Source organism: Carex rostrata, chromosome 6 (assembly GCF_964058835.1).
Source record: "Carex rostrata chromosome 6, lpCarRost1.2, whole genome shotgun sequence".
NCBI lineage: Eukaryota > Viridiplantae > Streptophyta > Magnoliopsida > Poales > Cyperaceae > Carex > Carex rostrata.
The window spans coordinates 9,670,625-9,681,364 of record NC_135923.1 but is presented as its reverse complement, the minus strand read 5'-3'; the positions used below and the strand labels follow the sequence as shown (position 1 = coordinate 9,681,364).

The 10,740-nt window shown below is 33.1% G+C and overlaps 1 pseudogene across 1 annotated transcript; it reads right to left on the bottom strand.

Annotated features, from left to right (window-relative positions):
* Positions 1–4,725: 4,725 nt before the first annotated feature.
* Positions 4,726–6,883, bottom strand: LOC144555910 (protein JINGUBANG pseudogene; annotated as a pseudogene). Its single transcript, XR_013512155.1, has one exon. The product of XR_013512155.1 is annotated as a protein JINGUBANG pseudogene (transcript).
* Positions 6,884–10,740: the final 3,857 nt, after the last annotated feature.

Genomic DNA, 10,740 nt, shown 5'->3' with positions numbered 1-10,740 from the left:
TGTGTTAGTATCCTAAAACTTAATGAGGCGATTCAAATGTCTTCATTTTTTTTAATTTAAATAATTTAAAATTTAAAACTTAAACATCAAAATAAAACCATTAGATGTGATCTATGTTATTTTCTCTATGCACATGTAAAAAATTATGGTATTTCAACTTTGTTTTGATTGTCATCTTGAGCTTGTAAAAATGTATACAAATGTGAATAATTTGTAAACGTAGATTTTTCAACTTATTAATTCATATAAAAGCAAAATCAAAATGTGATAATTTTTTATGGCCACATAGAGAAAATAACATAGATCACATCTAACGGTTTTATTTTGATGTTTAAGTTTTAAACTTTGAGTTATTTAAGTTTTTAAAAATGGAGGCACAAAAAATGAAGGCATTTGAACCCTCATCTTTAAATATATATATATTAGGAGATGGGCTACGATGAGTTGCGAAGTAAAACGCGTTTCTACTTAACGCAATATCTTCATTTTCAAAGTTCAAAACATTGATTCGAACCGTTAGATGTGATCTCCATATTGAAATGTGCTTGGAGACCAAATTTTACATTTTTTGGAACATTTTTACTATTTATTAAGCCACTTTGAAAATCTGAAAATCCGGGTGAACAATAAAAATTTCTAGACTACCGGATCGGAGATTTTCAAAGTGGCTTAATAAATAGTAAAAAAATTCCAAAAAATGTAAAATTTGGTCTCCAAGCACATTTCAATATGGAAAACAAGATGAACGGTTCAGATCGACGTTTTGAACTTTAAAATCGCAAAATATGAGTGTGAAGTAAAATAGTCGCTTTACTTCGCAACTCACCGTAGCTCATCTCTATATATCACTATCTAAAAAAAGAAAAAATAAATAACAACTGAAACATGTAAATTCAAGATTTGACACGTCCGCAATCTCAAATGGCGGACAGCAAAGTGTTGGCTTTTGGGAGCCCTCGACTTATCTGTTTGACTAGACTTGCAAAACATACATTATTGCATTTTACAGTTTTCCTCTTGAGTATATGTGCAGATTCATGACAAGTGAAGGAATAGTAAATACACATCAAAGATGAATTAATACACAGCAATATAACATCATGGATGTGGTCATGAAGGCACAAGACATTGGATAACAAAAGCATTAACTCAAGATTAAGGATAACGTATATGTAAGATTGGTAAAATAAGCTTGAGATTGACCTAAGTGAGGCCTACCATTGTCACGGTCCATTTACCGTGACAAAGGAATAAATAAATCATGTACAAATCCCGTGACGCTTAAAATAGGTTTAAACGTCACCGAACACTTATCCTTCCAGAGGATTACCGTGGTGGGTACCATTGTCATGGTCATCTACCGTGATCAACAGTAACCGTCATTACACTTCAAACCTCTCCGATTGACCTACCGTTGTCACGGTCCCCTGTACCGTTACAACGGTCAGCACCACTTACTTCCTTTTTATCAGCTCTCTATAAATAGAAGCTATACCAAGGTTTGGAGGACAACTCTAGCCACCTCCAACTTCAATATTTCGTATTTACAGATCTAGAGAAAGCCGTTGTTGCTTGTGCACTACAACTTCAATATACACAATCCATCTCAAGCTCATTCAATCAATCAACCAACTCCTAGAGTGATCCTGCGTGATCGAATCATTTACTACTTCGAGCCTTGTGCTCATCTTGCAATCCTTGAAGTCCTTGCTACTCGGATTGTGCTGTTAGGGCCGTGTGACTTTCCAGAAGAATTGTGAGGGCTCACCGGTTCCACCTTGTACTCTTTTCTCATTGGGTAAAGAAAGGCTCACCATCTAGAAGGTCGCGAGCCCCGAAGACGTAGGCGTTAGTGCCGAACTCCGTAAACAACTCTCGTGTCAAGTGTCTCTAAACTCTACTATTTACTTTACTTACTTTACATTTAGTTTAGAACAAAGTTATTATAGTTTCCACCAATAATAACTTGTAGACACGTTAAAATATTATCACTTAGATCAAAAATATAAAAAAAAAACTATTCACTCCCCCTCTAAGTGCCTTTGGGACCATCACAAAGAGGTGTCCGCAATCTTAGATGGCAGACACAAATTGGTGTTCACATTCTCATATTGCGGATGGTTTTTTTTTATTATTTGACATCATGCGTAGAGCCAAAAAATTGATTCCCTTTTATATATAATTTTCAAAAGTAAAAGAACAAGTTATAATTTGAATATATTAGAAGGAACATCAAACAAAATAGATAAAGTATCTTATAATTTAGATGTACTAGAAGTACTATGAAATATTTTTTAGGTAGGATTTTTCGCAGCTGTAAAAAAAAACTATTTCTTAGTGTATTACCGGAAGAAAAAAATATAAATGTTTTGGATCTCAGTTATTGATCCGGTTCAAAAATCACTTCTGAATATATATAAAAAAAATATTGTGGTTCTTTTAGTACATTCAAATTCTAAGGCATTCCATCTATTTTTCTAGAAGTACCTTAGAATATATTAAAATAGATTGAGTACCTTAGAATTTGAATGTACTAGAAGAATCACAATAATTTTTTTATATACCCGGAAGTGATTTTTGAACCGGAATCAATAACTCAGATTCAAATGATTTTTTTTCAGTAACACACCAAGAAATATTTTTTTTTATAAAACCGCAAAAAATCATGCCTGAAAAATATTTCGTAGTGCTTCTAGTACATCTAATTATAAGTTGTTTTATCTATTAAATTTAATATTCTTTATAGTATATTCAAATTATAAGTTCCTCCATCTATTTTCAAAAAAAATAATCAGCTCTATCGAATGATGTCAAATTAAAATATTTTTTTTGAAAATAGATGGAGTACCTTAGAATTTTAATGTATTAGAAGGACCACGATAATTTATTTGTACACCCAAAAGTGATTTTTGAACCGGGATCAATAATTCAGATTCAAAACATTTTTATTTTTTTCCAGTACCACACCAAAATATTTTAATTTTTTTTATAGCCGCAAAAAATAATGCCTGAAAAATATTTCGTAGTACTTCTAGTACATGTAATTATAAGATTATTTATCTATTTTGTCTGATGTTCCTTTTAGTATATTCAAATTATAAGTTCCTCCATCTATTTTTGAAAATTAGCAAAAGAATAAAAAATTCGGCTCTGTCGAATGATGTCAAATAAAAAAAATATTTGAAAATAGATGGAGTACCATAGAATTTGAATGTACTAGAAGGACCATGTTAATTTTTTATATATCCAAAAGTGATTTTTAAACTGGGATCAATAACTCAGATCCAAAAATATTTTTATTTTTTCAAGTAACACACAAGAAATAGTTCAATTCCTTCTAATATTCAAATTAAAAAATGGAGACTAGTAACTCAAGAGACGATCACATAAAGATGAGGATTGAGAGAGAAAAACAATGACAGAAAGCGAGTGTGTCCCTGAAGGAGCAGCCGTCGTGAACTAATGATATAAGTGCAGACATCAAAACAAATGCACTTGTGTGCGGATCCGACTCTGCTGCTCTCCAAATAGGAGAGCAGGACCCTGTTATTCTAAATCGGACCGTTGAATTTTTTCATGCACGAATCTCAACACAGATGAATGGTTCGATTTAGAATAACAGGGTCCTGATCTCCTATTTGGAGAGCAGCAGAGTTGGTTCCCTTGTGTGCTCCCTAAACGTCAATCTCATAGATCTGAGGAAGAGCACTAGGCTCAAGGTGCAGGAATCCGTATTCTCATAGAAACTGTACCAAGTTACACATAGGGGTGATTAATGAGCAAGTTAGAGTATGCTCATGCTCGGCTCATTAAGTAAATGAGTGAGTTGTTAATGAGCGAGTTTAAGCGAGTTACTAAGTGAGCGAATTATGAGCGGCTCACGAGTTATGAGTACCAAAATTTAATAAATTGTCATAATTCATTTAAATAAAATAGAATAAAAATCCAACAAAAATATAATCAACATATTACATTCTCCACAGTAGCATCAACAATCAACATATTACAAAAATAGAATCAACATATTGCATAAATTTATTTCATTAATTTAATGCTATAGAAACTTAGTGCTGTAGAAATTTATTTGAGATTGAATACGACAGGGATTAGATGTGACAAATTTTTAATGAGCGAGTTAGAATATGCTCATGCTCGCTCATTAAGTAAATGAGCGAGTTTAAGCGAGTTAATAAATGAACAAGTTTAAACAAGTTTTTAATGAGCGAGTTATGAACAATTTACTCAGCCCTAGTTACACATAAACGCACTACGATTCCGGCTGAGCAATTCAAATTTGGTGCCTACAGCTACAATAGAACCGGGTACGTTTTGAGATTCATGTCGGGTTAAAGTACGGTTTGAATTTAATAATTCTATGTTTGGTACTGAACTGGATCTGGATTCGGGTGTGTAAGGACGTCTCTTTAAATTTATAGTATTTATTTTTGTGGAGACACTTGAATCTTTAAATTTATTGTCAGTAAGAATAAGACTAAAGATAAAGCAAAAACTAGAGCATCCCAGCGACGCTGAAACTTCGTTCAAAATTGTACATATTGCTTTCTCAAAAAAAAAAATTGTACATATTGGCCAACAAAACATTTAGCATAAACACACGTAGAAGCAGTGAATAAGTTTTAACTTCTAAGCACATCCTTTTTTTTTCCCAAGATTCTTTGGAAAAAATCAAGCACACAACTATATATTTACATATTGGAGAAACAATTAAGTCAACAACCATTCAACAAAACATTTTTCATCCTGCATGCTATTGTCTCAAGTCCTCATATATATATTCACACTATCATCCTAGTTTAATGAACAAAACCCAAAAAAAAAAAAAAACCCACAATTAGGGATGTCAACGAATCGAACTCAAGCGAACAGTCTTCAGTTTGAGTTTGATTTATATTTTTATCAAATTCAGTTAGCTGAATTAAACTGTAGTTTTAGCTCGGTTCGAATCGAGACTATTTTAAACTCTAACCACAACCCATTTTACACTTCTCTTCTTTTAAATTTTGGCAGACCAGCTTACCATTTCAGTATTTCACGCTCTTTCGTTTCCGTGCTCTTTCCAATTCCGCACAATCAGGGGGTCCCACCCATTGGTCCCATCTGTGCCGCCCCCAAAAGGGACGTGCAAAGGCAACCGACCACCTCCTATCACGTGAGCAGGCGTTCTGCTATTCGTCTCCAACTGTGGCTCCATGTATTCCGCAACGCGCCAAACCTTGACGGAGCGGTCAAGGCTTCCACTATACACCACCCATCTTTGTCCCCACTCTCTCCAACCCGACCCCACCTGATACCTCTCCTCCTCCACCGCCACGCACTTTACCGGTCCCTCGTGACCAGTCAACATAGTAACCTTCGTGTGGGTTTCACCCTTTTCCTCCCTCCTCCACACACACAAGCTCTTATCGGCGGACCCGCTCACCACTAACCGACCTGAAACCGCCAGGCATAAAACCGCCATCTTGTGCCCGTGCAAAACACCTCCATAAGCAAACCGCCGGTTCATGTCCCAAAAGTTCACCTTCCCATCAGATGAACCCGCATAAGCAACACCGAATTCTTTTGACACTGCAATTGACGTCACTGCACTTTCGCCTTGCAGCAGTGTCTTCACCGCCGTGTGTCGTGTTGTCCCGCCTTTGCTGTTGGTCATCTCTCTACGCCACACCTTCACTGTTCCATCTGCTGAGCCGGTGAACACCAAACCGTCAGACCCGACTGTAACTGTGTTTACTGCATCATCATGTGCTTTAATGGATTCCAAGCATTTAAAATCTGAGACCCGCCAGACCTTTACTGTCTTATCCCATGAACCGGAGTATAGCAAGCCCGCTTCTTCGTCTAGACTTAAACATGACACAGCATCAAAATGGCGGATCCATACTGTATTACGGTGCCGCCTGACCTCGACATAGTTAGAGGGGTTAATTGAGCTCTTTATTAGATCCTTCATCAATGGGAGAGATGCGACCCGTTTATACACTGTCAGATCTTTGTGTGAAACCTTCCACACCCTTATCTTGCCATCTTGATGGCCCGTAAAAATCTTACCATCAGAAATGACCATAGCTTTGACAAACCCGCTACTGGACTTGAACCCCGTAAACTCATGCTGGTTTTTCCAAACCCGTATATTCCTACTCTCAGATCCGGTAAACAACAACTCGCCGGAAGCAGCTAAGGAGTACACATGTCCCTCCTCTCTGACAAGGGACCCGACCAGACCCGTGGTGGACCCCTCATCAAAGAACCCTCCAAAGTGGACCCATGGAGACTTGGTGAATGGAGAAGGCATGGTATCCCTTGGTGAAAGATTGAAAGGCGTAGTAGAGGTGCTTGCCGGATTCATATCCGATAAGTAACCAGGACTTGTTGCCGAAGATGGGGTGAAGAAACCGTTATGGGTCGAGTAGTCTTCTTCGCTGTTAGATTGTGATATTACAGGGTCGGCCCGAAAGAGATTTACCAACTTCTTCAACCTCTTGGGGCTGCTCTTTTCTTTGTAGTCTCTCATGGCCGATATATGGTATAAACTCAGAACAAAGAAATTAGAAAAGTATGTTTGCAGGTGGGGATGTAGCTTGAGAAATGTAGAAAGAATCAATGGAGGTAATCCCCGTTGCAAGAAAGCCGAAAGGTCAAACCTAACAAACAAAAGAAATCAAAAGAAAGAAGCCAGAAAGGAGATAGCTAGGAGGTGCAATTGCAAGGAAGAAATTTTTGAAGTGACTGTTGAAAGTCGAGTAATGAAGATGCCGCAGTATATATAGACCGTATACATTAACACAGTACTGCCACGTGTGAGATGTATTACTTACCATGCACGGAAATTTATGGTGCCTTCTGATGAAGCGAAGGAAAACGAGAAACAGTTAGTTGAGATTTGGGGGCTGATTTGGCATGGCCTGCGGGATTTCCCCCTGGAGAAACTTAGGTCAGCTGTTTGGATCCAACAGGCAACAGCTTATTTTAATTATACGAATTCTATGACGTCTCCTGTTATTACGGGTCGGATATGTTTTCTTTGTATTCATAGTTCGCGTCAGGAATTGACGACTCACAGCGAGTCATCATTCATCAGTCATTACCCTCAGTTTTTTGTATTTTGTATCCGATAAAAATATAAAATTAAGCACTAAAATTGCGCAGTTAGAATGCCCAAATTTGTATTGATATCCAATTTTTTTTTTTCAAAATCTACATTCAAATTCAACTTATTTTCAGTTCTACCCAAACCAGAGAATTATTTTTCGAATCTAACTCCTAAAACCGGAAATTTATTTTTTGAATTTCGAGTTCTGAGAAATAATTCTCTGGATTTTTTTAATTAAATAGAACATGTAATGATTTATTTATTTTTTATATTGAAATATTAGAAATATTTTTATATTTCTTTGAAAATAGATGAAATACTATATAATTTAATTTATTAGAAGGACTGAGACAAATAATCTAGATCAACAATTTTCATGCCGGATTTTTAGCAGCTTAAGAAAAATTAAAATATTTCTCTGTGTGTTATTAGAAAATTAAATATATTTTTTGGATATGAGTTATTGATCCCGGTTTAAAGTTAATTCTGAGTAAACAAAGAAAATATCGTGATCCTAGTATATTCAAATTCCAAGATACCGCATCTATATTAAAAAAAAGTTGATATAAAAATCATTCCGGTCTGATTTTGTCATATCAATTTTTTTTTTGAAAATAGAAGTATCACAATATTTTCTTTATTTACTCAGAAGTGACTTTTGAACCGAGAGCAATAACTCAGATCCTATATATTTTTATTTTTTTTAGTAGCACACAGAGAAATATTTTAAGTTTACTTACCGTCACCAAAAATCCAGTCTCGAAAATGTTGATCCGGATTATTTGTCGCAGTATTTCTAATAAATTGAATTATATAGTATTTTATCTATTTGTAAATAAATATAAAAATACTTCTAATATTTCAATAAAAAAATTATAATATTTTCTATTTAATTAAATAACTAAATCCGGAGAATAATTTCTCAGAAAGAGACTTTTTGGATTTGGAAAATTATTTTTCGGATCTAGGAATTGGATCCGAAAAATAATTTTTTGATTTAGACTGATATGAAAATAAGTTGAATTCGGATGCAGATTTTGAAATTTTGAAAAAACAAAAATTAGATATTAATAAAAATTTTGGGTTACAATATACGTCTTTTATACACAGATCCTATAACAAATTAACAAGCGACCTACATGTCAACGATGAAAATAAATTTATGAATTTATTCGGTAATTGTTTTACACGTGATTAACACAGTAGTACTACCTACATAAACAGCAGCAAGAAAAACCTTTGGCGATAAAGTATTGGAATTATTGAACAAAATAAGCAATTTTATATTACGTGACGTGCTTGTGAAAAATAATTGTAAAGTCAATATATAAATTTTGCACTATTAACGCCATAATTAACATGTCATTAACTGCATGCAAAAAATATGGCTGCACAAAATTACAAACAAATAAGTTTAGTTAGACTGAGAGATCCGACGTCAACGTCTAATATTGGTGGCAACGGATGGGTCAATGGCTTCATGAGATTTTCACAATTCAAATTTTGTTAATTGGAAATTCTTACCCTCCGGGAAAAAAAAATTACCGATTTTTTTTATTTATATCCAAAAAAATAAATCAAATTACAAAAAATAACCGAAGCAGTGTTGAAATTCGAAAACTACCCAATCCGGTTACCCAGTAACCGGATTTTTTTTTTCCGGTTATCCAATTCCCGGAATTGGAAAAAATGTCCGGTTATTGGATAACCGGAAATATGGTTTTGGTCCGGTTATCCAATAACCGTTTTTTTTTGTTTTTTTTTTAAACTCATTTTTTTATAATATATGTATATGTGTATGTGTATTTTTCTATAATTTTAAATTTTAGATTTGATTTACAAATTTTTTTTGTGTAAATTTGATAAATCTAAATACGAATTTTGAAGTATGAAAATCATCCACACCAATCAGGCAATCACTAACCATCCAATATGAGAAAATAAAAATGGTTGATTTGACGGTTGTAATTCGTTTGGAACAAAAAATTGTCCTGCCTAATTGTATAAGATCCGAAAAATTTCATTGTTGCTTTCTAAAAGAGGAAATTGTGAGAATGCCACTACAAAACCTTGAAATTGTGAGATTGCCACTACAAACTTCAAAATTGTGAGAATGCCACTATAAAACGTTCATACTTGTGAAAATGTCATTAACAGTGTATTTTTATAATATTTTTATCAAAAAATAACTGAAAAATACTATTTTGATATACATAATTCTGTATTTCGATTATACCCTTCATACAAAAAAAGTAACACTCCAGTTGATATCGCCTCTTCAAATTAATTTTTGATAAAAACATTATAAGAATACACTGTTAATGGCATTTTCACAATTATGGACGTTTTATAGTGGCATTCTCACAATTTTGAAGTTTGTAGTGGTAATCTCGCAATTTTAAGGTTTTGTAGTGGCAATCTCACAATTTTCCCTTTCTAAAAATGGTTCACTGTTTTGCATCCCACTTTTGTAATGTATCTCCAAACCATACATTTAAAAAATCTCCAAAAACAGTGAATATAATTAAATACGTTTTTATAAAATAAAATTCGTATTTAGATTTATTAAATTTACACAAAAAAAATTTGTAAATCAAATCTGAAATTTAAAATTATAGAAAAATATACCTACACATATACATACACATATACATATACATATACATATACATATACATATACATATAAAATAAAATTTGTATTTAGATTTATCAAATTTGCACAAAAAAAATTTGTAAATCAAATCTAAAATTTAAAATTATAGAAAAATATACATACACATATACATAACATACACATACACATACACATACACATACACATACACATACACATACACATATACATATAAAATAAAATTCGTATTTAGATTTATCAAATTTACGAGAAAAAAAAATCTGAAATTTAAAATTATAGAAAAATATACATATACATATATTATAAAAAAATGGGTTTAAAAAAAAAAAACCGGTTATTGGATAACCGGACCAAAACCATATTTCCGGTTATCCAATAACCGGACATTTTTTCCAATTCTGGGAATTGGATAACCGGAAAAAAAAAATCCAGTTACTGGGTAACCGGATTGGATGGTTTTTGAATTTCAACACTGCTTCGGTTATTTTTTGTAATTTGATTTATTTTTTGGATATAAATAAAAAAATCGGCAAAAATTATCATCCGGAAAACGCTTCTGATAGGTTTTGGTGTAGTAAATAAATAATTTAGGGGTGTCAACGAAACCATTGTATGATCCGTTTATCATAGTTGTATCATAGTTGTAATTAACTTACTGTAAGAGAATATATGGGTGAGAAAAAAAATTGGCAGATAAGTAAGAATATGAGTCTTATCACATCACCGTTATGAAAAAATTAATTTAATCAATATTTTTATGGTTTTTAAATTAGTAATTTATGAAAAATAAATTTGTAAAACAAAGTTTATATCTTAAAACAATAGGATCTATTATTATAAATTTTATATTTCAAGATATTGCATATATGATGTATTCAATATTTTTATTTATTTGCTATTTTTGTGGATTAAATACATAACTTAGCAACTATTCGATACAATATCCATTATTCGTTTGATACCCGTTAATTTAATGAGTAAGGGTAGAATAA